This window comes from Lagenorhynchus albirostris, chromosome 18 (genome assembly GCF_949774975.1).
Source record: "Lagenorhynchus albirostris chromosome 18, mLagAlb1.1, whole genome shotgun sequence".
Classification (NCBI taxonomy): Eukaryota; Metazoa; Chordata; class Mammalia; order Artiodactyla; family Delphinidae; genus Lagenorhynchus; species Lagenorhynchus albirostris.
Window position 1 is genome coordinate 79,406,260 of NC_083112.1, and position 26,497 is coordinate 79,432,756.

Sequence of the window (26,497 nt, forward strand, 5' to 3'; positions counted from 1 at the left end):
ACAACGCTTTAGGGGGAGCGTGCGTGTGAGGGCGCGGGTTAGTGTTACCGTACGGGTTAGGATTAGGGGACGGGTGAGCGTCAGGCTTCGGGGAAGGGTTAGGGTTAGGGTTCGGGGTAGGGTTAGGGTTAGGGGACGGGGACGGTTTAGGGTCCAGGTGAGGGTCTGACAACGCTTTAGGGGGAGCGTGCGTGTGAGGGCGCGAGTTAGTGTGAGCGTACGGGTTAGGATTAGGGGACGGGTGAGGGTCAGGCTTCGGGGAAGGGTTAGGGTTAGGGTTCGGGCTAGGGTTAGGGTTAGGGGACGGGGACGGTTTAGGGTCCAGGTGAGGGTCCGACAACGCTTTAGGGGGAGCGTGCGTGTAAGGGCGCGGGTTAGTGTGAGCCTACGGGTTAGGATTAGGGGACGGGTGAGGGTCAGGCTTCGGGGAAGGGTTAGGGTTAGGGTTCGGGCTAGGGTTAGGGTTAGGTGACGGGGACGGTTTAGGATCCAGCTGAGAGTCCGACAACGCTTTAGGGGGAGTGTGCATGTGAGGGCGCGGGTTAGTGTTAGCGTACGGGTTAGGATTAGGGGACGGGTGAGGGTCAGGCTTCGGGGAAGGGTTAGGGTTAGGGTTCGGGCTAGGGTTAGGGTTAGGGGACGGGGATGGTTTAGGGTCGAGGTGAGCGTCCGACAACGCTTTAGGGGGAGCGTGCGTGTGAGGGCGAGGGTTAGTGTGAGCCTACGGGTTAGGATTAGGGGACGGGTGAGGGTCAGGCTTCGGGGAAGGGTTAGGGTTAGGGTTCGGGCTAGGGTTAGGGTTAGGGGACGGGGACGGTTTAGGGTCGAGGTGAGGGTCCAAGAACGCTTTAGGGGGAGCGTGCATGTAAGGGCGCGGGTTAGTGTGAGCCTACGTGTTAGGATTAGGGGACGGGTGAGGGTCAGGCTTCGGGGAAGGGTTAGGGTTAGGGTTCGGGCTAGGGTTAGGGTTAGGGGACGGGGACGGTTTAGGGTCCAGGTGAGGGTCCGACAACGCTTTAGGGGTAGCGTGCGTGTGAGGGCGCGGGTTAGTGTTAGCGTAAGGCTTAGGATTAGGGGACGGGTGAGGGTTATGCTTCGGGGATGGGTTAGGGTTAGGGTTCGGGCTTGGGTTAGGGTTAGGGGACGGGGACGGTTTAGGGTCCAGGTGAGGGTCCGACAACGCTTTAGGGGGATCGTGCGTGTTAGGGCGCGGGTTAGTGTGAGTCTATGGGTTAGGATTAGGGGACGGGTGAGGGTCAGGCTTCGGGGAAGGGTTAGGGTTAGGGTTCGGGCTAGGGTTAGGGTTAGGGGACGGGGACGGTTTAGGGTCCAGGTGAGGGTCCGACAACGCTTTAGGGGGAGCGTGCGTGTGAGGGCGCGGGTTAGTGTTACCGTACGGGTTAGGATTAGGGGACGGGTGAGCGTCAGGCTTCGGGGAAGGGTTAGGGTTAGGGTTCGGGCTAGGGTTAGGGTTAGGGGACGGGGACGGTTTAGGGTCCAGGTGAGGGTCCGACAACGCTTTAGGGGGAGCGTGCGTGTGAGGGCGCGTGTTAGTGTTAGCGTACGGGTTAGGATTACGGGACGGGTGAGGGTCATGCTTCGGGGAATGGTTAGGGTTAGTGTTCGGGCTAGGGTTAGGGTTAGGGGACGGGGACGGTTTAGGGTCCAGGTGAGGGTCCGACACCGCTTTAGGGGGAGCGTGCATGTGAGGGCGCGGGTTAGTGTGAGCCTACGGGTTAGGATTAGGTGACGGGTGAGGGTCAGGCTTCGGGGAAGGGTTAGGGTTAGGGTTCAGGCTAGGGTTAGGGTTAGGGGACGGGGACGGTTTAGGGTCCAGGTGAGGTTCCGACAACGCTTTAGGGGGAGCGTGCGTGTGAGGGCGAGGGTTAGTGTTACCGTACGGGTTAGGATTAGGGGACGGGTGAGCGTCAGGCTTCGGGGAAGGGTTAGGGTTAGGGTTCGGGGTAGGGTTAGGGTTAGGGGACGGGGACGGTTTAGGGTCCAGGTGAGGGTCTGACAACGCTTTAGGGGGAGCGTGCGTGTGAGGGCGCGAGTTAGTGTGAGCGTACGGGTTAGGATTAGGGGACGGGTGAGGGTCAGGCTTCGGGGAAGGGTTAGGGTTAGGGTTCGGGCTAGGGTTAGGGTTAGGGGACGGGGACGGTTTAGGGTCCAGGTGAGGGTCCGACAACGCTTTAGGGGGAGCGTGCGTGTAAGGGCGCGGGTTAGTGTGAGCCTACGGGTTAGGATTAGGGGACGGGTGAGGGTCAGGCTTCGGGGAAGGGTTAGGGTTAGGGTTCGGGCTAGGGTTAGGGTTAGGTGACGGGGACGGTTTAGGATCCAGCTGAGAGTCCGACAACGCTTTAGGGGGAGTGTGCATGTGAGGGCGCGGGTTAGTGTTAGCGTACGGGTTAGGATTAGGGGACGGGTGAGGGTCAGGCTTCGGGGAAAGGTTAGGGTTAGGGTTTGGGCTAGGGTTAGGGTTAGGGGACGGGGATGGTTTAGGGTCGAGGTGAGCGTCCGACAACGCTTTAGGGGGAGCGTGCGTGTGAGGGCGAGGGTTACTGTGAGCCTACGGGTTAGGATTAGGGGACGGGTGAGGGTCAGGCTTCGGGGAAGGGTTAGGGTTAGGGTTCGGGCTAGGGTTAGGGTTAGGGGACGGGGACGGTTTAGGGTCCAGGTGAGGGTCCGACAACGCTTTAGGGGGAGCGTGCGTGTGAGGGCGCGGGTTAGTGTTAGCGTACGGCTTAGGATTAGGGGACGGGTGAGGGTCATGCTTCGGGGAAGGGTTAGGGTTAGGGTTCGGGCTAGGGTTAGGGTTAGGGTACGGGGACGGTTTAGGGTCCAGGTGAGGGTCCGACAACGCTTTAGGGGGAGCGTGCGTGTGAGGTCGCGGGTTAGTGTTAGCGTACGGCTTAGGATTAGGGGACGGGTGAGGGTCATGCTTCGGGTAAGGGTTAGGGTTAGGGTTCGGGCTAGGGTTAGGGTTAGGGGACGGGGACGGTTTAGGGTCCGGGTGAGGGTCCGACAACGCTTTAGGGGGATCGTGCGTGTGAGGGTGCGGGTTAGTGTGAGCCTACGGGTTAGGATTAGGTGACGGGTGAGGGTCAGGCTTCGGGGAAGGGTTAGGGTTAGGGTTCGGGCTAGGGTTAGGGTTAGGGGACGGGGACGGTTTAGGGTCCAGGTGAGGGTCCGACACCGCTTTAGGGGGAGCGTGCATGTGAGGGCGCGGGTTAGTGTGAGCCTACGGGTTAGGATTAGGTGACGGGTGAGGGTCAGGCTTCGGGGAAGGGTTAGGGTTAGGGTTCGGGCTAGGGTTAGGGTTAGGGGACGGGGACGGTTTAGGGTCCAGGAGAGGGTCCGACAACGCTTTAGGGGGAGCGTGCGTGTGAGGGCGCGGGTTAGTGTTACCGTACGGGTTAGGATTAGGGGACGGGTGAGCGTCAGGCTTCGGGGAAGGGTTAGGGTTAGGGTTCGGGCTAGGGTTAGGGTTAGGGGACGGGGACGGTTTAGGGTCCAGGTGAGGGTCCGACAACGCTTTAGGGCGAGCGTGCGTGTGAGAGCGAGGTTTAGTGTTAGCGTACGGCTTAGGATTAGGGGACGGGTGAGGGTCATGCTTCGGGGAAGGGTTAGGGTTAGGGTTCGGGCTAGGGTTAGGGTTAGGGGACGGGGACGGTTTAGGGTCCAGGTGAGTGTCCGACAACGCTTTAGGGGGATCGTGCGTGTGAGGGCGCGGGTTAGTGTGAGCCTACGGGTTAGGATTAGGTGACGGGTGAGGGTCAGGCTTCGGGGAAGGGTTAGGGTTAGGGTTCAGGCTAGGGTTAGGGTTAGGGGACGGGGACGGTTTAGGGTCCAGGTGAGGTTCCGACAACGCTTTAGGGGGAGCGTGCGTGTGAGGGCGCGGGTTAGTGTTACCGTACGGGTTAGGATTAGGGGACGGGTGAGCGTCAGGCTTCGGGGAAGGGTTAGGGTTAGGGTTCGGGCTAGGGTTAGGGTTAGGGGACGGGGACGGTTTAGGGTCCTGGTGAGGGTCTGACAACGCTTTAGGGGGAGCGTGCGTGTGAGGGCGCGAGTTAGTGTGAGCGTACGGGTTAGGATTAGGGGACGGGTGAGGGTCAGGCTTCGGGGAAGGGTTAGGGTTAGGGTTCGGGCTAGGGTTAGGGTTAGGGGACGGGGACGGTTTAGGGTCCAGGTGAGGGTCCGACAACGCTTTAGGGGGAGCGTGCGTGTAAGGGCGCGGGTTAGTGTGAGCCTACGGGTTAGGATTAGGGGACGGGTGAGGGTCAGGCTTCGGGGAAGGGTTAGGGTTAGGGTTCGGGCTAGGGTTAGGGTTAGGTGACGGGGACGGTTTAGGATCCAGCTGAGAGTCCGACAACGCTTTAGGGGGAGTGTGCATGTGAGGGCGCAGGTTAGTGTTAGCGTATGGGTTAGGATTAGGGGACGGGTGAGGGTCAGGCTTCGGGGAAGGGTTAGGGTTAGGGTTCGGGCTAGGGTTAGGGTTAGGGGACGGGGACGGTTTAGGGTCCAGGTGAGGGTCCGACAACGCTTTAGGGGGAGCGTGCGTGTGAGGGCGCGGGTTAGTGTTAGCGTACGGCTTAGGATTAGGGGACGGGTGAGGGTCATGCTTCGGGGAAGGGTTAGGGTTAGGGTTCGGGCTAGGGTTAGGGTTAGGGTACGGGGACGGTTTAGGGTCCAGGTGAGGGTCCGACAACGCTTTAGGGGGAGCGTGCGTGTGAGGTCGCGGGTTAGTGTTAGCGTACGGCTTAGGATTAGGGGACGGGTGAGGGTCATGCTTCGGGTAAGGGTTAGGGTTAGGGTTCGGGCTAGGGTTAGGGTTAGGGGACGGGGACGGTTTAGGGTCCGGGTGAGGGTCCGACAACGCTTTAGGGGGATCGTGCGTGTGAGGGTGCGGGTTAGTGTGAGCCTACGGGTTAGGATTAGGTGACGGGTGAGGGTCAGGCTTCGGGGAAGGGTTAGGGTTAGGGTTCGGGCTAGGGTTAGGGTTAGGGGACGGGGACGGTTTAGGGTCCAGGTGAGGGTCCGACACCGCTTTAGGGGGAGCGTGCATGTGAGGGCGCGGGTTAGTGTGAGCCTACGGGTTAGGATTAGGTGACGGGTGAGGGTCAGGCTTCGGGGAAGGGTTAGGGTTAGGGTTCGGGCTAGGGTTAGGGTTAGGGGACGGGGACGGTTTAGGGTCCAGGAGAGGGTCCGACAACGCTTTAGGGGGAGCGTGCGTGTGAGGGCGCGGGTTAGTGTTACCGTACGGGTTAGGATTAGGGGACGGGTGAGCGTCAGGCTTCGGGGAAGGGTTAGGGTTAGGGTTCGGGCTAGGGTTAGGGTTAGGGGACGGGGACGGTTTAGGGTCCAGGTGAGGGTCCGACAACGCTTTAGGGCGAGCGTGCGTGTGAGAGCGAGGTTTAGTGTTAGCGTACGGCTTAGGATTAGGGGACGGGTGAGGGTCATGCTTCGGGGAAGGGTTAGGGTTAGGGTTCGGGCTAGGGTTAGGGTTAGGGGACGGGGACGGTTTAGGGTCCAGGTGAGTGTCCGACAACGCTTTAGGGGGATCGTGCGTGTGAGGGCGCGGGTTAGTGTGAGCCTACGGGTTAGGATTAGGTGACGGGTGAGGGTCAGGCTTCGGGGAAGGGTTAGGGTTAGGGTTCAGGCTAGGGTTAGGGTTAGGGGACGGGGACGGTTTAGGGTCCAGGTGAGGTTCCGACAACGCTTTAGGGGGAGCGTGCGTGTGAGGGCGCGGGTTAGTGTTACCGTACGGGTTAGGATTAGGGGACGGGTGAGCGTCAGGCTTCGGGGAAGGGTTAGGGTTAGGGTTCGGGCTAGGGTTAGGGTTAGGGGACGGGGACGGTTTAGGGTCCTGGTGAGGGTCTGACAACGCTTTAGGGGGAGCGTGCGTGTGAGGGCGCGAGTTAGTGTGAGCGTACGGGTTAGGATTAGGGGACGGGTGAGGGTCAGGCTTCGGGGAAGGGTTAGGGTTAGGGTTCGGGCTAGGGTTAGGGTTAGGGGACGGGGACGGTTTAGGGTCCAGGTGAGGGTCCGACAACGCTTTAGGGGGAGCGTGCGTGTAAGGGCGCGGGTTAGTGTGAGCCTACGGGTTAGGATTAGGGGACGGGTGAGGGTCAGGCTTCGGGGAAGGGTTAGGGTTAGGGTTCGGGCTAGGGTTAGGGTTAGGTGACGGGGACGGTTTAGGATCCAGCTGAGAGTCCGACAACGCTTTAGGGGGAGTGTGCATGTGAGGGCGCAGGTTAGTGTTAGCGTATGGGTTAGGATTAGGGGACGGGTGAGGGTCAGGCTTCGGGGAAGGGTTAGGGTTAGGGTTCGGGCTAGGGTTAGGGTTAGGGGACGGGGATGGTTTAGGGTCGAGGTGAGCGTCCGACAACGCTTTAGGGGGAGCGTGCGTGTGAGGGCGAGGGTTAGTGTGAGCCTACGGGTTAGGATTAGGGGACGGGTGAGGGTCAGGCTTCGGGGAAGGGTTAGGGTTAGGGTTCGGGCTAGGGTTAGGGTTAGGGGACGGGGACGGTTTAGGGTCCGGGTGAGGGTCCGACAACGCTTTAGGGGGATCGTGCGTGTGAGGGCGCGGGTTAGTGTGAGCCTACGGGTTAGGATTAGGTGACGGGTGAGGGTCAGGCTTCGGGGAAGTGTTAGGGTTAGGGTTCGGGCTAGGGTTAGGGTTAGGGGACGGGGACGGTTTAGGGTCCAGGTGAGGGTCCGACAACGCTTTAGGGGGAGCGTGCGTGTGAGGGCGCGGGTTAGTGTTACCGTACGGGTTAGGATTAGGGGACGGGTGAGCGTCAGGCTTCGGGGAAGGGTTAGGGTTAGGGTTCGGGCTAGGGTTAGGGTTAGGGGACGGGGACGGTTTAGGGTCCAGGTGAGGGTCCGACAACGCTTTAGGGGGAGCGTGCGTGTGAGGGCGCGAGTTAGTGATAGCATACGTCTTAGGATTAGGGGACGGGTGAGGGTCATGCTTCGGGGAAGGGTTAGGGTTAGGGTTCGGGCTAGGGTTAGGGTTAGGGGATGGGGACGGTTTAGTGTCCAGGTGAGGGTCCGACAACGCTTTAGGGGGATCGTGCGTGTGAGGGCGCGGGTTATTGTGAGCCTACGGGTTAGGATTAGGAGACGGGTGAGGGTCAGGCTTCGGGGAAGGGTTAGGGTTAGGGTTCTGGCTAGGGTTAGGGTTAGGGGACGGGGACGGTTTTGGGTCGAGGTGAGGGTCCGACAACGCTTTAGGGGGAGCGTGCGTGTGAGGGCGCGGGTTAGTGTTACCGTACGGGTTAGGATAACGGGACGGGTGAGCGTCAGGCTTCGGGGAAGGGTTAGGGTTAGGGTTCGGGCTAGGGTTAGGGTTAGGGGACGGGGACGGTTTAGGGTCGAGGTGAGGGTCCGACAACGCTTTAGGGGGAGCGTGCGTGTGAGGGCGCGGGTTAGTGTTAGCGTACGTGTTAGGATTAGGGGACGGGTGAGGGTCATGCTTCGGGGAAGGGTTAGGGTTAGGGTTCGGGCTAGGGTTAGGGTTAGGGGACGGGGACGGTTTAGGGTCCAGGTGAGGGTCCGACAACGCTTTAGGGGGATTGTGCGTGTGAGGGCGCGGTTTATTGTGAGCCTACGGGTTAGGATTAGGAGACGGGTGAGGGTCAGGCTTCGGGGAAGGGTTAGGGTTAGGGTTCTGGCTAGGGTTAGGGTTAGGGGACGGGGACGGTTTTGGGTCGAGGTGAGGGTCCGACAACGCTTTAGGGGGAGCGTGCGTGTGAGGGCGCGGGTTAGTGTTACCGTACGGGTTAGGATAACGGGACGGGTGAGCGTCAGGCTTCGGGGAAGGGTTAGGGTTAGGGTTCGGGCTAGGGTTAGGGTTAGGGGACGGGGACGGTTTAGGGTCGAGGTGAGGGTCCGACAACGCTTTAGGGGGAGCGTGCGTGTGAGGGCGCGGGTTAGTGTTAGCGTACGTGTTAGGATTAGGGGACGGGTGAGGGTCATGCTTCGGGGAAGGGTTAGGGTTAGGGTTCGGGCTAGGGTTAGGGTTAGGGGACGGGGACGGTTTAGGGTCCAGGTGAGGGTCCGACAACGCTTTAGGGGGATCGTGCGTGTGAGGGCGCGGGTTAGTGTGAGCCTACGGGTTAGGATTAGGTGACGGGTGAGGGTCCGGCTTCGGGGAAGGGTTAGGGTTAGGGTTCGGGCTAGGGTTAGGGTTAGGGGACGGGGACGGTTTAGGGTCCAGGTGAGGGTCCGACAACGCTTTAGGGGGAGCGTGCATGTGAGGGCGCGGGTTACTGTTAGCGTACGGGTTAGGATTAGGGGACGGGTGAGCGTCAGGCTTCGGGGAAGGTTTAGGGTTAGGGTTCGGGCTAGGGTTAGGGTTAGGGGACGGGTACGGTTTAGGGTCCAGGTGAGGGTCCGACAACGCTTTAGGGGGAGCGTGCGTGTGAGGGCGTGGGTTAGTGTTAGTGTACGGGTTAGGATTAGGGGACGGGTGAGGGTCAGGCTTCGGGGAAGGGTTAGGGTTAGGGTTCGGGCTAGGGTTAGGGTTAGGGGACGGGGACGGTTTAGGGTCCAGGTGAGGGTCCGACAACGCTTTAGGGGGCGCGTGCGTGTGAGGGCGCGGGTTAGTGTTAGCGTACGTCTTAGGATTAGGAGACGGGTGAGGGTCATGCTTCGGGGAAGGTTTAGGGTTAGGGTTCGGGCTACGGTTAGGGTTAGGGGACGGGGACGGTTTAGGGTCCAGGTGAGGGTCCGACAACGCTTTAGGGGGATCGTGCGTGTGAGGGCGTGGGTTAGCGTGAGCCTACGGGTTAGGATTAGGTGACGGGTGAGGGTCAGGCTTCGGGGAAGGGTTAGGGTTAGGGTTCGGGCTAGGGTTAGGGTTAGGGGATGGGGACGGTTTAGGGTCCAGGTGAGGGTCCGACAACGCTTTAGGGGGAGCGTGCGTGTGAGGGCGCGGGTTAGTGTTGCCGTACGGGTTAGGATTAGGGGACGGGTGAGCGTCAGGCTTCGGGGAAGTGTTAGGGTTAGGGTTCGGGCTAGGGTTAGGGTTAGGGTTAGGGGACGGTTTAGGGTCCAGGTGAGGGTCTGACAACGCTTTAGGGGGAGCGTGCGTGTGAGGGCGCGGGTTAGTGTGAGCCTACGGGTTAGGATTAGGGGACGGGTGAGGGTCAGGCTTCGGGGAAGGGTTAGGGTTAGGGTTCGGGCTAGGGTTAGGGTTAGGGGACGGGGACGGTTTAGGGTCCAGGTGAGGGTCCGACAACGCTTTAGGGGGAGCATGCGTGTGAGGGCCCTGGTTAGTGTTAGCGTGCGGGTTAGGATTAGGTGATGGGTGAGGGTCAGGCTTCGGGGAAGTGTTAGGGTTAGGGTTCGGGCTAGGGTTAGGGTTAGGGTACGGGGACGGCTTAGGGTCCAATTCAGGGTCCGACAACGCTTTAGGGGGAGCGTGCGTGTGAGGGCGCGGGTTAGTGTTAGCGTACGGGTTAGGATTAGGGGACGGGTGAGGGTCAGGCTTCGGGGAAGGGTTAGGGTTAGGGTTCGGGCTAGGGTTAGGGTTAGGGTACGGGGACGGTTTAGGGTCCAGGTGAGGTTCCGACAATGCTTTAGGGGGAGCGTGCCTGTGAGGGCGCAGGTTAGTGTGAGCCTACGGTTTAGGATTAGGGGACGGGTGACTGTCAGGCTTCGGGGAAGTGTTAGGGTTAGGGTTCAGGCTAGGGTTAGGGTTAGGGAACGGGGACGGTTTACGGTCCAGGTGAGGTTCCGACAACGCTTTAGGGGGAGCGTGCGTGTGAGGGCGCGAGTTAGTGTGAGCGTACGGGTTAGGATTAGGGGACGGGTGAGGGTCGGGCTTCGGGGAAGGGTTAGGGTTAGGGTTCGGGCTAGGGTTAGGTTTAGAGGACGGGGACGGTTTAGGGTCCAGGTGAGGGTCTGACAACGCTTTAGGGGGAGCGTGCGTGTGAGGGCACGAGTTAGTGTGAGCGTACGGGTTAGGATTAGGGGACGGGTGAGGGTCGGGCTTCGGGGTAGTGTTATGGTTAGGGTTCGGTCTAGGGTTAGGGTTAGGGGACGGGGACGGTTTAGGGTCCTGGTGAGGGTCCGACAACGCTTTAGGGGGAGCGTGCGTGTGAGGGCGCGGGTTGGTGTGAGCCTACGGGTTAGGATTAGGGGACGGGTGAGGGTCAGGCTTCAGGGAAGGGTTAGGGTTAGGGTACGGGCTAGGTTTAGGGTTAGGGGACGGGGACGGTTTAGGGTCCAGGTGAGGGTCCGACAACGCTTTAGGGGGAGCGTGCGTGTGAGGGCGCGGGTTAGTGTTAGCGTACGGGTGAGGATTAGGGGACGGGTGAGGGTCAGGCTTCGGGGAAGTGTTAGGGTTAGGTTTCGGGCTAGGGTTAGGGTTAGGGGACGGGGACGGTTTAGGGTCCAGGTGAGGGTCCGACAACGCTTTAGGGGGATCGTGCTTGTGAGGGCGCGGGTTAGTGTGAGCCTACGGGTTAGGATTAAGTGACGGGTGAGTGTCAGGCTTCGGGGAATGGTTAGGGTTAGGCTTCGGGCTAGGGTTAGGGTTAGGGGACGGGGCCGGTTTAGGGTCCAGGTGAGGGTCCGACAACGCTTTAGGGGGAGCGTGCGTGTGAGGGCGCGGGTTAGTGTTAGCGTACGGGTTAGGATTAGGGGACGGGTGAGCGTCAGGCTTCGGGGAAGTGTTAGGGTTAGGGTTCGGGCTAGGATTAGGGTTAGGGGACGGGGACGGTTTAGGGTCCAGGTGAGGGTCCGACAACGCTTTAGGGGGAGCGTGCGTGTGAGGGCGCGGGTTAGTGTTAGCGTACGGCTTAGGATTAGGGCACGGGTGAGGGTCATGCTTCGGGGAAGGGTTAGGTTTAGGGTTCGGGCTAGGGTTAGGGTTAGGGGACGGGGACGGTTTAGGGTCCAGGTGAGGGTCCGACAACGCTTTAGGGGGAGCGTGCGTGTGAGGGCGCGGGTTAGTGTTAGCGTACGTCTTAGGATTAGGGGACGGGTGAGGGTCAGGCTTCGGGGAAGGGTTAGGGTTAGGGTTCGGGCTAGGGTTAGGGTTACGGGACGGGGACGGTTTAGGGTCGAGGTGAGGGTCCGACAACGCTTTAGGTGGAGCGTGCGTGTGAGGGCGCGGGTTAGTGTTAGCGTGCGGGTTAGGATTAGGGGACGGGTCAGGGTCAGGCTTCGGGGAAGGGTTAGGTTTAGGGTTCGGGCTAGGGTTAGGGTTAGGGGACGGGGACGGCTTAGGGTCCAATTGAGGGTCCGACAACGCTTTAGGGGGAGCGTGCGTGTGAGGGCGCGGTTTAGTGTTAGCGTACGGGTTAGGATTAGGGGACGGGTGATGGTCAGGCTTCGGGGAAGGGTTAAGGTTAGGGTTCGGGCTAGGGGTAGGGCTAGGGTACGGGGACATTTTAGGGTCCAGGTGAGGTTCAGACAATGCTTTAGGGGGAGCGTGCGTGTGAGGGCGCGGGTTAGTGTGAGCGTACGGCTTAGGATTAGGGGACGGGTGAGGGTCAGGCTTCGGGGAAGGGTTAGGGTTAGGGTTCGGGCTAGGGTTAGGGTTAGGGGACGGGGACGGTTTAGGGTCCAGGTGAGGGTTCGACAACGCTTTAGGGGGAGCGTGCGTGTGAGGGCGCGGGTTAGTGTTAGCGTATGGGTGAGGAATAGGGGACGGGTGAGGGTCAGGCTTCGGGGAAGGGTTAGGGTTAGGGTTCGGGCTAGGGTTAGGTTTAGGGGACGGGGACGGTTTAGGGACCAGGTGAGGGTCCGACAACGCTTTAGGGGGATCGTGCGTGTGAGGGCGCGGGTTAGTGTGAGCCTACGGGTTAGGATTAGGTGACGGGTGAGGGTAGGGTTCGGGGAAGGGTTAGGGTTAGGGTTCGGGCTAGGGTTAGGGTTAGGGGATGGGGACGGTTTAGGGTCCAGGTGAGGGTCCGACAACGCTTTAGGGGGAGCGTGCGTGTGAGGGCGCGGGTTAGGGTTGCCGTACGGGTTAGGATTAGGGGACGGGTGAGCGTCAGTCTTCGGGGAAGGGTTAGGGTTAGGATTCGGTCTAGGGTTAGGGTTAGGGGACAGGGACGGTTTAGGGTCCAGGTGAGGTTCCGACAATGCTTTAGGGGGAGCGTGCGTGTGAGGGCGCGGGTTAGTGTGAGCCTACGGGTTAGGATTAGGGGACGGGTGAGGGTCAGGCTTCGGGGAAGGGTTAGGGTTAGGGTTCGGGCTAGGGTTAGGGTTAGGGGACGGGGACGGTTTAGGGTCCAGGTGAGGGTCTGACAACGCTTTAGGGGGAGCGTGCGTGTGAGGGCGGGAGTTAGTGTGAGCGTACGGGTTAGGACTAGGGGACGGGTGAGGGTCAGGCTTCGGGGTAGTGTTATGGTTAGGGTTCGGGCTAGGGTTAGGGTTAGGGGACGGGGACGGTTTAGGGTCCTGGTGAGGGTCCGACAACGCTTTAGGGGGAGCGTCGTGTAAGGGCGCGGGTTAGTGTGAGCCTACGGGTTAGGATTAGGGGACGGGTGAGGGTCAGGCTTCGGGGAAGTGTTAGGGTTAGGGTTCGAGCTAGGGTTAGGGTTAGGGGACGGGGACGGTTTAGGATCCAGCTGAGGGTCCAACAACACTTTAGGGGGAGCGTGCATGTGAGGGCGCGGGTTAGTGTTAGCGTACGGGTGAGGATTAGGGGACGGGTGAGGGTCAGGCTTCGGGGAAGGGTTAGGGTTAGGGTTCGGGCTAGGGTTAGGGTTAGGGGACGGGGACGGTTTAGGGTCCAGGTGAGGGTCCGACAACGCTTTAGGGGGAGCGTGCGTGTGAGGGCGCGGGTTAGTGTTAGCGTACGGCTTAGGATTAGGGGACGGGTGAGGGTCAGGCTTCGGGGAAGGGTTAGGGATAGGGTTCGGGCTAGGGTTAGGGTTACGGGATGGGGACGGTTTAGGGTCGAGGTGAGGGTCCGACAACGCTTTAGGGGGAGCGTGCGTGTGAGGGCGCGGGTTAGTGTGAGCCTACGGGTTAGGATTAGGGGACGGGTGAGGGTCAGGCTTCGCGGAAGGGTTAGGTTTAGGGTTCGGGCTAGGGTTAGGGTTAGGGGACGGGGACGGTTTAGGGTCCAGGTGAGGGTCCGACAACGCTTTAGGGGGAGCGTGCGTGTGAGGGCGCGGGTTAGTGTTAACGTACGGGTGAGGATTAGGGGACGGGTGAGGGTCAGGCTTCGGGGAAGGGTTAGGGTTAGGGTTCGGCTAGGGTTAGGGTTAGGGGACGGGGACGGTTTAGGGTCCAGGTGAGGGTCCGACAACGCTTTAGGGGGAGCGTGCGTGTGAGGGCGCGGGTTAGTGTTAGCGTACGGCTTAGGATTAGGGGACGGGTGAGTGTCATTCTTCGGGGAAGGTTTAGGGTTAGGGTTCGGGCTAGGGTTAGGGTTAGGGGACGGGGACGGTTTAGGGTCCAGGTGAGGGTCCGACAACGCTTTAGGGGGATCGTGCGTGTGAGGGCGCGGATTAGTGTGAGCCTACGGGTTAGGATTAGGTGACGGGTGAGGGTCAGGCTTCGGGGAAGGGTTAGGGTTAGGGTTCGGGCTAGGCTTAGGGTTAGGGGACGGGGCCGGTTTAGGGTCCAGGTGAGGGTCCGACAACGCTTTAGGGGGAGCGTGCGTGTGAGGGCGCGGGTTAGTGTTGGCGTACGGGTGAGGATTAGGGGACGTGTGAGGGTCAGGCTTCGGGGAAGGGTTAGGGTTAGGGTTCGGGCTAGGGTTAGGGTTAGGGGACGGGGACGGTTTAGGGTCCAGGTGAGGGTCCGACAACGCTTTAGGGGGAGCGTGCGTGTGAGGGCGCGGTTTAGTGTGAGCCTACGGGTTAGGATTAGGTGATGGGTGAGGGTCAGGCTTCGGGGATGGGTTAGGGTTAGGGTTCGGGCTAGGGTTAGGGTTAGGGGACGGGGACGGTTTAGGGTCCAGGAGAGGGTCCGACAACGCTTTAGGGGGAGCGTGCGTGTGAGGGCGCGGGTTAATGTTACCGTACGGGTTAGGATTAGGGGACGGGTGAGCGTCAGGCTTCGGGGAAGGGTTAGGGTTAGGGTTCGGGCTAGGGTTAGGGTTAGGGGACGGGGACGGTTTAGGGTCCAGGTGAGGGTCTGACAACGCTTTAGGGGGAGCGTGCGTGTGAGGGCGCGGGTTAGTGTTAGCGTACGGCTTGGGATTAGGGGACGGGTGAGGGTCATGCTTCGGGGAAGGGTTAGGGTTAGGGTTCGGGCTAGGGTTAGGGTTAGGGTACGGGGACGGTTTAGGGTCCAGGTGAGGGTCCAACAACGCTTTAGGGGGAGCGTGCGTGTGAGGGCGCGGTTTAGTGTGAGCCTACGGGTTAGGATTAGGTGACGGGTGAGGGTCAGGCTTCGGGGAAGGGTTAGGGTTAGGGTTCGGGCTAGGGTTAGGGTTAGGGGATGGGGACGGTTTAGGGTCCAGGTGAGGTTCCGACAACGCTTTAGGGGGAGCGTGCGTGTGAGGGCGCGGGTTAGTGTTAGCGTACGGGTTAGGATTAGGGGACGGGTGAGCGTCAGGCTTCGGGGAAGGGTTAGGGTTAGGGTTCGGGCTAGGTTTTGGGTTAGGGGACGGGGACGGTTTAGGGTCCAGGTGAGGGTCCGACAACGCTTTAGGGGGAGCGTGCGTGTGAGGGCGCGGGTTAGTGTGAGCCTACGGGTTAGGATTAGGGGACGGGTGAGGGTCAGGCTTCGGGGAAGTGTTAGGGTTAGGGTTCGGGCTAGGGTTAGGGTTAGGGGACGGGGACGGTTTAGGGTCCAGGTGAGGGTCCGACAACGCTTTAGGGGGAGCATGCATGTGAGGGCCCAGGTTAGTGTTAGCGTGCGGGTTAGGATTAGGGGACGGGTGAGGGTCAGGCTTCGGGGAAGGGTAAGGGTTAGGGTTCGGGCTAGGGTTAGGGTTAGGGGACGGGGACGGCTTAGGGTCCAATTGAGGGTCCGACAACGCTTTAGCGGGAGCGTGCGTGTGAGGGCGCGGGTTAGTGTGAGCCTACGGGTTAGGATTGGGGACGGGTGAGGGTCAGGCTTCGGGGAAGGGTTAGGGTTAGGGTTCGGGCTAGGGTTAGGGTTAGGGGACGGGGACGGTTTAGGGTCCAGGTGAGGGTCCGACAACGCTTTAGGGGGAGCGTGCGTGTGAGGGCGCGGGTTAGTGTGAGCCTACGGGTTAGGATTAGGGGACGGGTGAGGGTCATGCTTCGTTGAAGGGTTAGGGTTAAGGTTCGGGCTAGGGTTAGGGTTAGGGGACGGGGACGGTTTAGGGTCCAGGTGAGGGTCCGACAACGCTTTAGGGGGAGCGTGCGTGTGAGGGCGCGGGTTAGTGTGAGCCTACGGGTTAGGATTAGGTGACGGGTGAGGGTCAGGCTTCGGGGAATGGTTAGGGTTAGGGTTCGGGCTAGGGTTAGGGTTAGGGGACGGGGACGGTTTAGGGTCCAGGTGAGGGTCCGACAACGCTTTAGGGGGAGCGTGCGTGTGAGGGCGCGGGTTAGTGTTAGCGTACGGCTTAGGATTAGGGGACGGGTGAGTGTCATGCTTCGGGGAAGGGTTAGGGTTAGGGTTCGGGCTAGGGTTAGGGTTAGGGGACGGGGACGGTTTAGGGTCCAGGTGAGGGTCCGACAACGCTTTAGGGGGATCGTGCGTGTGAGGGCGCGGGTTAGTGTGAGCCTACGTGTTAGGATTAGGGGACGGGTGAGGGTCAGGCTTCGTTGAAGGTTTAGGGTTAGGGTTCGGGCTAGGGTTAGGGTTAGGGTACGGGGACGGTTTAGGGTCCAGGTGAGGGTCCGACAACGCTTTAGGGGGAGCGTGCGTGTGAGGGCGCGGGTTAGTGTGAGCCTATGGGTTAGGATTAGGTGACGGGTGAGGGTCAGGCTTCGGGGAAGGGTTAGGGTTAGGGTTCGGGCTAGGGTTAGGGTTAGGGGACGGGGACGGTTTAGGGTCCAGGTGAGGGTCCGACAACGCTTTAGGGGTAGCGTGCGTGTGAGGGCGCGGGTTAGTGTTAGTGTACGGGTTAGGATTAGGGGACGGGTGAGGGTCAGGCTTCGGGGAAGGGTTAAGGTTAGGGTTCGGGCTAGGGTTAGTGTTAGGGGACGGGGACGGTTTAGGGTCCAGGTGAGGGTCCGACAACGCTTTAGGGGGAGCGTGCGTGTGAGGGCGTGGGTTAGTGTTAGCGTACGGCTTAGGATTAGGGGACGGGTGAGGGTCATGCTTCGGGGAAGGGTTAGGTTTAGGGTTCGGGCTAGGGTTAGGGTTAGGGGACGGGGACGGTTTAGGGTCCAGGTGAGGGTCCGACAACGCTTTAGGGGGAGCGTGCGTGTGAGGGCGCAGGTTAGTGTGAGCCTACGGGTTAGGATTAGGTGACGGGTGAGGGTCAGGCTTCGGGGAAGGGTTAGGGTTAGGGTTCGGGCTAGGGTTAGGGTTAGGGGACGGGGACGGTTTAGGGTCCAGGTGAGGGTCCGACAACGCTTTAGGGGGAGCGTGCGTGTGAGGGCGCGGGTTAGTGTTAGTGTACGGGTTAGGATTAGGGGACGGGTGAGGGTCAGGCTTCGGGGAAGGGTTAGGGTTAGGGTTCGGGCTAGGGTTATGGTTAGGGGACGGGGACGGCTTAGGCTCCAATTGAGGGTCCGACAACGCTTTAGCGGGAGCGTGCGTGTGAGGGCGCGGGTTAGTGTTAGCGTACGGGTTAGGATTAGGGGACGGGTGAGGGTCAGGCTTCGGGGAAGGGTTAGGGTTAGGGTTCGGGCTAGGGTTAGGGTTAGGGGACGGGGACGGTTTAGGGTCCAGGTGAGGTTCCGACAATGCTTTAGGGGGAGCGTGCGTGTGAGGGCGCGGGTTAGTGTGAGCGTACGGGTTAGGATTAGGGGACGGGTGAGGGTCAGGCTTCGGGGAAGGGTTAGGGTTAGGGTTCGGGCTAGGGTTAGGGTTAGGGGACGGGGACGGTTTAGGGTCCAGGTGAGGGTCCGACAACGCTTTAGGGGGAGCGTGCGTGTGAGGGCGCGGGTTAGTGTTAGCGTACGGCTTAGGATTAGGGGACGGGTGAGGGTCATGCTTCGGGGAAGGGTTAGGGTTAGGGTTCGGGCTAGGGTTAGGGTTAGGGGACGGGGACGGTTTAGGGTCCAGGTGAGGGTCCGACAACGCTTTAGGGGGATCGTGCGTGTGAGGGCGCGGGTTATTGTGAGCCTACGGGTTAGGATTAGGGGACGGGTGAGGGTCAGGCTTCGTTGAAGGTTTAGGGTTAGGGTTCGGGCTAGGGTTAGGGTTAGGGTACGGGGACGGTTTAGGGTCCAGGTGAGGGTCCGACAACGCTTTAGGGGTAGCGTGCGTGTGAGGGCGCGGGTTAGTGTTAGTGTACGGGTTAGGATTAGGGGACGGGTGAGGGTCAGTCTTCGGGGAAGGGTTAGGGTTAGGGTTCGGGCTAGGGTTAGTGTTAGGGGACGGGGACGGTTTAGGGTCCAGGTGAGGGTCCGACAACGCTTTAGGGGGAGCGTGCGTGTGAGGGCGTGGGTTAGTGTTAGCGTACGGCTTAGGATTAGGGGACGGGTGAGGGTCATGCTTCGATGAAGGGTTAGGTTTAGGGTTCGGGCTAGGGTTAGGGTTAGGGGACGGGGACGGTTTAGGGTCCAGGTGAGGGTCCGACAACGCTTTAGGGGGAGCGTGCGTGTGAGGGCGCAGGTTAGTGTGAGCCTACGGGTTAGGATTAGGTGACGGGTGAGGGTCTGGCTTCGGGGAAGGGTTAGGGTTGGGGTTCGGGCTAGGGTTAGGGTTAGGGGACGGGGACGGTTTAGGGTCCAGGTGAGGGTCCGACAACGCTTTAGGGGGAGCGTGCGTGTGAGGGCGCGGGTTAGTGTTAGTGTACGGGTTAGGATTAGGGGACGGGTGAGGGTCAGGCTTCGGGGAAGGGTTAGGGTTAGGGTTCGGGCTAGGGTTAGTGTTAGGGGACAGGGACGTTTTAGGGTCCAGGTGAGGGTCCGACAACGCTTTAGGGGGAGCGTGCGTGTGAGGGCGTGGGTTAGTGTTAGCGTACGGCTTAGGATTAGGGGACGGGTGAGGGTCATGCTTCGATGAAGGGTTAGGTTTAGGGTTCGGGCTAGGGTTAGGGTTAGGGGACGGGGACGGTTTAGGGTCCAGGTGAGGGTCCGACAACGCTTTAGGGGGAGCGTGCGTGTGAGGGCACAGGTTAGTGTGAGCCTACGGGTTAGGATTAGGTGACGGGTGAGGGTCAGGCTTCGGGGAAGGGTTAGGGTTAGGGTTCGGGCTAGGGTTAGGGTTAGGGGACGGGGACGGTTTAGGGTCCAGGTGAGGGTCCGACAACGCTTTAGGGGGAGCTTGCGTGTGAGGGCGCGGGTTAGTGTTAGTGTACGGGTTAGGATTAGGGGACGGGTGAGGGTCAGGCTTCGGGGAAGGGTTAGGGTTAGGGTTCGGGCTAGGGTTATGGTTAGGGGACGGGGACGGCTTAGGCTCCAATTGAGGGTCCTACAACGCTTTAGCGGGCGCGTGCGTGTGAGGGCGCGGGTTAGTGTTAGCGTACGGGTTAGGATTAGGGGACGGGTGAGGGTCAGGCTTCGGGGAAGGGTTAGGGTTAGGGTTCGGGCTAGGGTTAGTGTTAGGGGACAGGGACGTTTTAGGGTCCAGGTGAGGGTCCGACAACGCTTTAGGGGGAGCGTGCGTGTGAGGGCGTGGGTTAGTGTTAGCGTACGGCTTAGGATTAGGGGACGGGTGAGGGTCATGCTTCGATGAAGGGTTAGGTTTAGGGTTCGGGCTAGGGTTAGGGTTAGGGTACGGGGACGGTTTAGGGTCCAGGTGAGGTTCCGACAATGCTTTAGGGGGAGCGTGCGTGTGAGGGCGCGGGTTAGTGTGAGCGTACGGGTTAGGATTAGGGGACGGTTGAGGGTCAGGCTTCGGGGAAGGGTTAGGGTTAGGGTTCGGGCTAGGGTTAGGGTTAGGGGACGGGGACGGTTTAGGGTCCAGGTGAGGGTCCGACAACGCTTTAGGGGGAGCGTGCGTGTGAGGGCGCGGGTTAGTGTTAGCGTACGGCTTAGGATTAGGGGACGGGTGAGGGTCATGCTTCGGGGAAGGGTTAGGGTTAGGGTTCGGGCTAGGGTTAGGGTTAGGGGACGGGGACGGTTTAGGGTCCAGGTGAGGGTCCGACAACGCTTTAGGGGGATCGTGCGTGTGAGGGCGCGGGTTAGTGTGAGCCTACGGGTTAGGATTAGGGGACGGGTGAGGGTCAGGCTTCGTTGAAGTTTTAGGGTTAGGGTTCGGGCTAGGGTTAGGGTTAGGGTACGGGGACGGTTTAGGGTCCAGGTGAGGGTCCGACAACGCTTTAGGGGGAGCGTGCGTGTGAGGGCGCGGGTTAGTGTGAGCCTATGGGTTAGGATTAGGTGACGGGTGAGGGTCAGGCTTCGGGGAAGGGTTAGGGTTAGGGTTCGGGCTAGGGTTAGGGTTAGGGGACGGGGACGGTTTAGGGTCCAGGTGAGGGTCCGACAACGCTTTAGGGGTAGCGTGCGTGTGAGGGCGCGGGTTAGTGTTAGTGTACGGGTTAGGATTAGGGGACGGGTGAGGGTCAGGCTTCGGGGAAGGGTTAGGGTTAGGGTTCGGGCTAGGGTTAGGGTTAGGGGACGGGGACGGTTTAGGGTCCAGGTGAGGGTCCGACAACGCTTTAGGGGGAGTGTGCGTGTGAGGGCGCGGGTTAGTGTTAGCGTACGGGTTAGGATTAGGGGACGGGTGAGGGTCAGGCTTCGATGAAGGGTTAGGTTTAGGGTTCGGGCTAGGGTTAGGGTTAGGGGACGGGGACGGTTTAGGGTCCAGGTGAGGGTCCGACAACGCTTTAGGGGGAGCGTGCGTGTGAGGGCGCAGGTTAGTGTGAGCCTACGGGTTAGGATTAGGTGACGGGTGAGGGTCAGGCTTCGGGGAAGGGTTAGGGTTAGGGTTCGGGCTAGGGTTAGGGTTAGGGGACGGGGACGGTTTAGGGTCCAGGTGAGGGTCCGACAACGCTTTAGGGGGAGCGTGCGTGTGAGGGCGCGGGTTAGTGTTAGTGTACGGGTTAGGATTAGGGGACGGGTGAGGGTCAGGCTTCGGGGAAGGGTTAGGGTTAGGGTTCGGGCTAGGGTTAGGGTTAGCGGACGGGGACGGTTTAGGGTCCAGGTGAGGGTCCGACAACGCTTTAGGGGGAGCGTGCGTGTGAGAGCGCGGGTTAGTGTTAGCGCACGGGTTAGGATTAGGGGACGGGTGAGGGTCATGCTTCGGGGAAGGGTTAGGGTTAGGGTTCGGGCTAGGGTTAGGGTTAGGGGACGGGGACGGTTTAGGGTCCAGGTGAGGGTCCGACAACGCTTTAGGGGGATCGTGCGTGTGAGGGCGCGGGTTAGTGTGAGCCTACGGGTTAGGATTAGGTGACGGGTGAGGGTCAGGCTTCGGGGAAGGGTTAGGGTTAGGGTTCGGGCTAGGGTTAGGGTTAGGGGACGGGGACGGTTTAGGGTCCAGGTGAGGGTCCGACAACGCTTTGGGGGAGCGTGCGTGTGAGGGCGCGGGTTAGTGTTACCGTACGGGATAGGATTAGGGGACGGGTGAGCGTCAGGCTTCGGGGAAGGGTTAGGGTTAGGGTTCGGGCTAGGGTTAGGGTTAGGGGACGGGGACGGTTTAGGGTCCAGGTGAGGGTCCGACAACGCTTTAGGGGGATCGTGCGTGTGAGGGCGCGGGTTAGTGTGAGCCTACGGGTTAGGATTAGGTGACGGGTGAGGGTCAGGCTTCGGGAAAGGGTTAGGGTTAGGGTTCGGGCTAGGGTTAGGGTTAGGGGACGGGGACGGTTTAGGGTCCAGGTGAGGGTCCGACAATGCTTTATGGGGAGCGTGCGTGTGAGGGCGCGGGTTAGTGTTACCGTACGGGTTAGGATTAGGGGACGGGTGAGCGTCAGGCTTCGGGGAAGGGTTAGGGTTAGTGTTCGGGCTAGGGTTAGGGTTAGGGGACAGGGACGGTTTAGGGTCCAGGTGAGGGTCCGACAACGCTTTAGGGGGAGCGTGCGTGTGAAGGCGTGGGTTAGTGTTAGCGTACGGGTTAGGATTAGGGGACGGGTGAGGGTCAGGCTTCGGGGAAGGGTTAGGGTTAGGGTTCGGGCTAGGGTTAGGGTTAGGGTACGGGGACGGTTTAGGGTCCAGGTGAGGGTCCGACAATGCTTTAGGGGGAGCGTGCGTGTGAGGGCGCGGGTTAGTGTGAGCCTACGGGTTAGGATTAGGGGACGGGTGAGGGTCAGGCTTCGGGGAAGGGTTAGGGTTAGGGTTCGGGCTAGGGTTAGGGTTAGGGGACGGGGACGGTTTAGGGTCCAGATGAGGGTCCGACAACGCTTTAGGGGGAGCGTGCATGTGAGGGCGCGGGTTAGTGTTAGCGTACGGGTTAGGATTAGGGGACGGGTGAGGGTCAGGCTTCAGGGAAGGGTTAGGGTTAGGTTTCGGGCTAGGGTTAGGGTTAGGGGACGGGGACGGTTTAGGGTCGAGGTGAGGGTCCGACAACGCTTTAGGGGGAGCTTGAGTGTGAGGGCGCGGGTTAGTGTGAGCCTACGGGTTAGGATTAGGGGACGGGTGAGGGTCAGGCTTCGGGGAAGGGTTAGGGTTAGGGTTCGGGCTACGGTTAGGGTTAGGGGACGGGGACGGTTTAGGGTCCAGGTGAGGGTCCGACAACGCTTTAGGGGGAGCGTGCGTGTGAGGGCGCGGGTTAGTGTTAGCGTACGGGTTAGGATTAGGGGACGGGTGAGGGTCATTCTTCGGGGAAGGGTTAGGGTTAGGGTTCGGGCTAGGGTTAGGGTTAGGGGACGGGGACGGTTTAGGGTCCAGGTGAGGGTCCGACAACGCTTTAGGGGGATCGTGCATGTGAGGGCGCGGGTTAGTGTGAGCCTACGGGTTAGGATTAGGTGACGGGTGAGGGTCAGGCTTCGGGGAAGGGTTAGGGTTAGGGTTCGGGCTAGGGTTAGGGTTAGGGGACGGGGACGGTTTAGGGTCCAGGTGAGGGTCCGACAACGCTTTGGGGGAGCGTGCGTGTGAGGGCGCGGGTTAGTGTTACTGTACGGGATAGGATTAGGGGACGGGTGAGCGTCAGGCTTCGGGGAAGGGTTAGGGTTAGGGTTCGGGCTAGGGTTAGGGTTAGGGGACGGGGACGGTTTAGGGTCCAGGTGAGGTGCCGACAACGCTTTACGGGGAGCGTGCGTGTGAGGGCGCGGGTTAGTGTTAGCGTACGTCTTAGGATTAGGGGACGGGTGAGGGTCATGCTTCGGGGAAGGGTTAGGGTTAGGGTTCGGGCTAGGGTTAGGGTTAGGGGACGGGGACGGTTTAGGGTCCAGGTGAGGGTCCGACAACGCTTTAGGGGGAGCGTGCGTGTGAGGGGGCGGGTTAGTGTGAGCCTACGGGTTAGGATTAGGTGACGGGTGAGGGTCAGGCTTCGTTGAAGGGTTAGGGTTAGGGTTCGGGCTAGGGTTAGGGTTAGGTGACGGGGACGGCTTAGGGTCAAATTGAGGGTCCGACAACGATTTAGGGGGAGCGTGCGTGTGAGGGCGCGGGTTAGTGTTAGCGTACGGGTTAGGATTAGGGGACGGGTGAGGGTCAGGCTTCGGGGAAGGGTTAGGGTTAGGGTTCGGTCTCGGGTTAGAGTTAGGGTACGGGGACGGTTTAGGGTCCAGGTGAGGTTCCGACAACGCTTTAGGGGGAGCGTGCGTGTGAGGGCGCGGGTTAGTGTGAGCCTACGGGTTAGGATTAGGGGACGGGTGAGGGTCAGGCTTCGGGGAAGGGTTAGGGTTAGGGTTCGGGCTAGGGTTAGGGTTAGGGGACGGGGACGGTTTAGGGTCCAGGTGAGGGTCCGACAACGCTTTAGGGGTAGCGTGCGTGTGAGGGCGCGGGTTAGTGTGAGCCTACGGTTTAGGATTAGGGGACGGGTGAGGGTCATGCTTCGGGGAAGGGTTAGGGTTAGGGTTGGGGCTAGGGTTAGGTTTAGGGGACGGGGACGGTTTAGGGTCCAGGTGAGGTTCCGACAATGCTTTAGGGGGATCGTGCGTGTGAGGGCGCGGGTTAGTGTGAGACTACGGGTTAGGATTAGGTGACGGGTGAGGGTCAGGCTTCGGGGAAGGGTTAGGGTTAGGGTTCGGGCTAGGGTTAGGGTTAGGGGACGGGGACGGTTTAGGGTCCAGGTGAGGGTCCGACAACGCTTTAGGGGGAGCGTGCGTGTGAGGGCGCGGGTTAGTGTTACCGTACGGGTTAGGATTAGGGGACGGGTGAGCGTCAGGCTTCGTGGAAGTGTTAGGGTTAGGGTTCGGGCTAGGGTTAGGGTTAGGGGACGGGGACGGTTTAGGGTCCAGGTGAGGGTCCGACAACGCTTTAGGGGGAGCGTGCGTGTGAGGGTGCGGGTTAGTGTGAGCCTACGTGTTAGGATTAGGGGACGGGTGAGGGTCAGGCTTCGTTGAAGGGTTAGGGTTAGGGTTCGGGCTAGGGTTAGGGTTAGGGTACGGGGACGGTTTAGGGTCCAGGTGAGGGTCCGACAACGCTTTAGGGGGAGCGTGCGTGTGAGGGCGCGGGTTAGTGTGAACTTACGGTTTAGGATTAGGTGACAGGTGAGGGTCAGGCTTCGGGGAATTGTTAGGGTTAGGGTTCGGGCTAGGGTTAGGTTTAGTGGATGTGGACGGTTTAGGGTCCAGGTGAGGGTCCGACAACGCTTTAGGGGGAGCATGCGTGTGAGGGCCCGGGTTAGTGTTAGTGTGAGGGTTAGGATTAGGGGACGGGTGAGGGTCAGGCTTCGGGGAAGGGTTAGGGTTAGGGTTCGGGCTAGGGTTAGGGTTAGGGGACGGGGACGGCTTAGGGTCAAATTGAGGGTCCGACAACGATTTAGGGGGAGCGTGCGTGTGAGGGCGCGGGTTAGTGTTAGCGTACGGGTTAGGATTAGGGGACGGGTGAGGGTCAGGCTTCGGGGAAGGGTTAGGGTTAGGGTTCGGGCTCGGGTTAGAGTTAGGGTACGGGGACGGTTTAGGGTCCAGGTGAGGTTCCGACAACGCTTTAGGGGGAGCGTGCGTGTGAGGGCGCGGGTTAGTGTGAGCCTACGGGTTAGGATTAGGGGACGGGTGAGGGTCATGCTTCGGGGAAGGGTTAGGGTTAGGGTTCGGGCTAGGGTTAGGGTTAGGGGACGGGGACGGTTTAGGGTCCAGGTGAGGGTCCGACAACGCTTTAGGGGGAGCGTGCGTGTGAGGGCGCGGGTTAGTGTGAGCCTACGGGTTAGGATTAGGGGACGGGTGAGGGTCATGCTTCGGGGAAGGGTTAGGGTTAGGGTTCGGGCTAGGGTTAGGGTTAGGGGACGGGGACGGTTTAGGGTCCAGGTGAGGGTCCGACAATGCTTTAGGGGGATCGTGCGTGTGAGGGCGCGGGTTAGTGTGAGCCTACGGGTTAGGATTAGGTGACGGGTGAGGGTCAGGCTTCGGGGAAGGGTTAGGGTTAGGGTTCGGGCTAGGGTTAGGGTTAGGGGACGGGGACAGTTTAGGGTCCAGGTGAGGGTCCGACAACGCTTTAGGGGGAGCGTGCGTGTGAGGGCGCAGGTTAGTGTTACCGTACGGGTTAGGATTAGGGGACGGGTGAGCGTCAGGCTTCGGGGAATGGTTAGGGTTAGGGTTCGGGCTAGGGTTAGGGTTAGGGGACGGGGACGGTTTAGGGTACAGGTGAGGGTCCGACAACGCTTTAGGGGGAGCGTGCGTGTGAGGGCGCGGGTTAGTGTTAGCGTACGGGTTAGGATTGGGGACGGGTGAGGGTCATGCTTCGGGGAAGGGTTAGGATTAGGGTTCGGGCTAGGGTTAGGGTTAGGGGACGGGGACGGTTTAGGGTCCAGGTGAGGGTCCGACAACGCTTTAGGGGGATCGTGCATGTGAGGGCGCGGGTTAGTGTGAGCCTACGGGTTAGGTTTAGGTGACGGGTGAGGGTCAGGCTTCGGGGAAGGGTTAGGGTTAGGGTTCGGGCTAGGGTTAGGGTTAGGGGACGGGGACGGTTTAGGGTCCAGGAGAGGGTCCGACAACGCTTTAGGGGGAGCGTGCGTGTGAGGGCGCGGGTTAATGTTACCGTACGGGTTAGGATTAGGGGACGGGTGAGGGTCAGGCTTCGGGGAAGGGTTAGGGTTAGGGTTCGGGCTAGGGTTAGGGTTAGGGGACGGGGACGGTTTAGGGTCCAGGTGATGGTCTGACAACGCTTTAGGGGGAGCGTGCGTGTGAGGGCGCGGGTTAGTGTTAGCGTACGGCTTGGGATTAGGGGACGGGTGAGGGTCATGCTTCGGGGAAGGGTTAGGGTTAGGGTTCGGGCTAGGGTTAGGGTTAGGGTACGGGGACGGTTTAGGGTCCAGGTGAGGGTCCGACAACGCTTTAGGGGGAGCGTGCGTGTGAGGGCGCGGGTTAGTGTGAGCCTACGTGTTAGGATTAGGTGACGGGTGAGGGTCAGGCTTCGGGGAAGGGTTAGGGTTAGGGTTCGGGCTAGGGTTAGGTTTAGGGGATGGGGACGGTTTAGGGTCCAGGTGAGGTTCCGACAACGCTTTAGGGGAAGCGTGCGTGTGAGGGCGCGGGTTAGTGTTACCGTACGGGTTAGGATTAGCGGACGGGTGAGCGTCAGGCTTCGGGGAAGGGTTAGGGTTAGGGTTCGGGCTAGGTTTTGGGTTAGGGGACGGGGACGGTTTAGGGTCCAGGTGAGGGTCCGACAACGCTTTAGGGGGAGCGTGCGTGTGAGGGCGCGGGTTAGTGTGAGCCTACGGGTTAGGATTAGGTGACGGGTGAGGGTCAGGCTTCGGGTAAGGGTTAGGGTTAGGGTTCGGGCTAGGGTTAGGGTTAGGGGACGGGGACGGTTTAGGGTCCAGGTGAGGGTCCGACAACGCTTTGGGGGAGCGTGTGTGTGAGGGCGCGGGTTAGTGTTACCGTACGGGTTAGGATTAGGGGACGGGTGAGCGTCAGGCTTCGGGGAAGGGTTAGGGTTAGGGTTTGGGCTAGGGTTAGGGTTAGGGGACAGGGACGGTTTAGGGTCCAGGTCAGGGTCCGACAACGCTTTAGGGGGAGCGTGCGTGTGAAGGCTTGGGTTAGTGTTAGCGTACGGGTTAGGATTAGGGGACGGGTGAGGGTCAGGCTTCGGGGAAGGGTTAGGGTTAGGGTTCGGGCTAGGGTTAGGGTTAGGGGACGGGGACGGTTTAGGGTCCAGGTGAGGGTCCGACAACGCTTTAGGGGGAGCGTGCGTGTGAGGGCGCGTGTTAGTGTGAGCCTACGTGTTAGGATTATGGGACGGGTGAGGGTCAGGCTTCGTTGAAGGGTTAGGGTTAGGGTTCGGGCTAGGGTTAGGGTTAGGGTACGGGGACGGTTTAGGGTCCAGGTGAGGGTCCGACAACGCTTTAGGGGGAGCGTGCGTGTGAGGTCGCGGGTTAGTGTGAGCCTACGGGTTAGGATTAGGTGACAGGTGAGGGTCAGGCTTCGGGGAATTGTTAGGGATAGGGTTCGGGCTAGGGTTAGGTT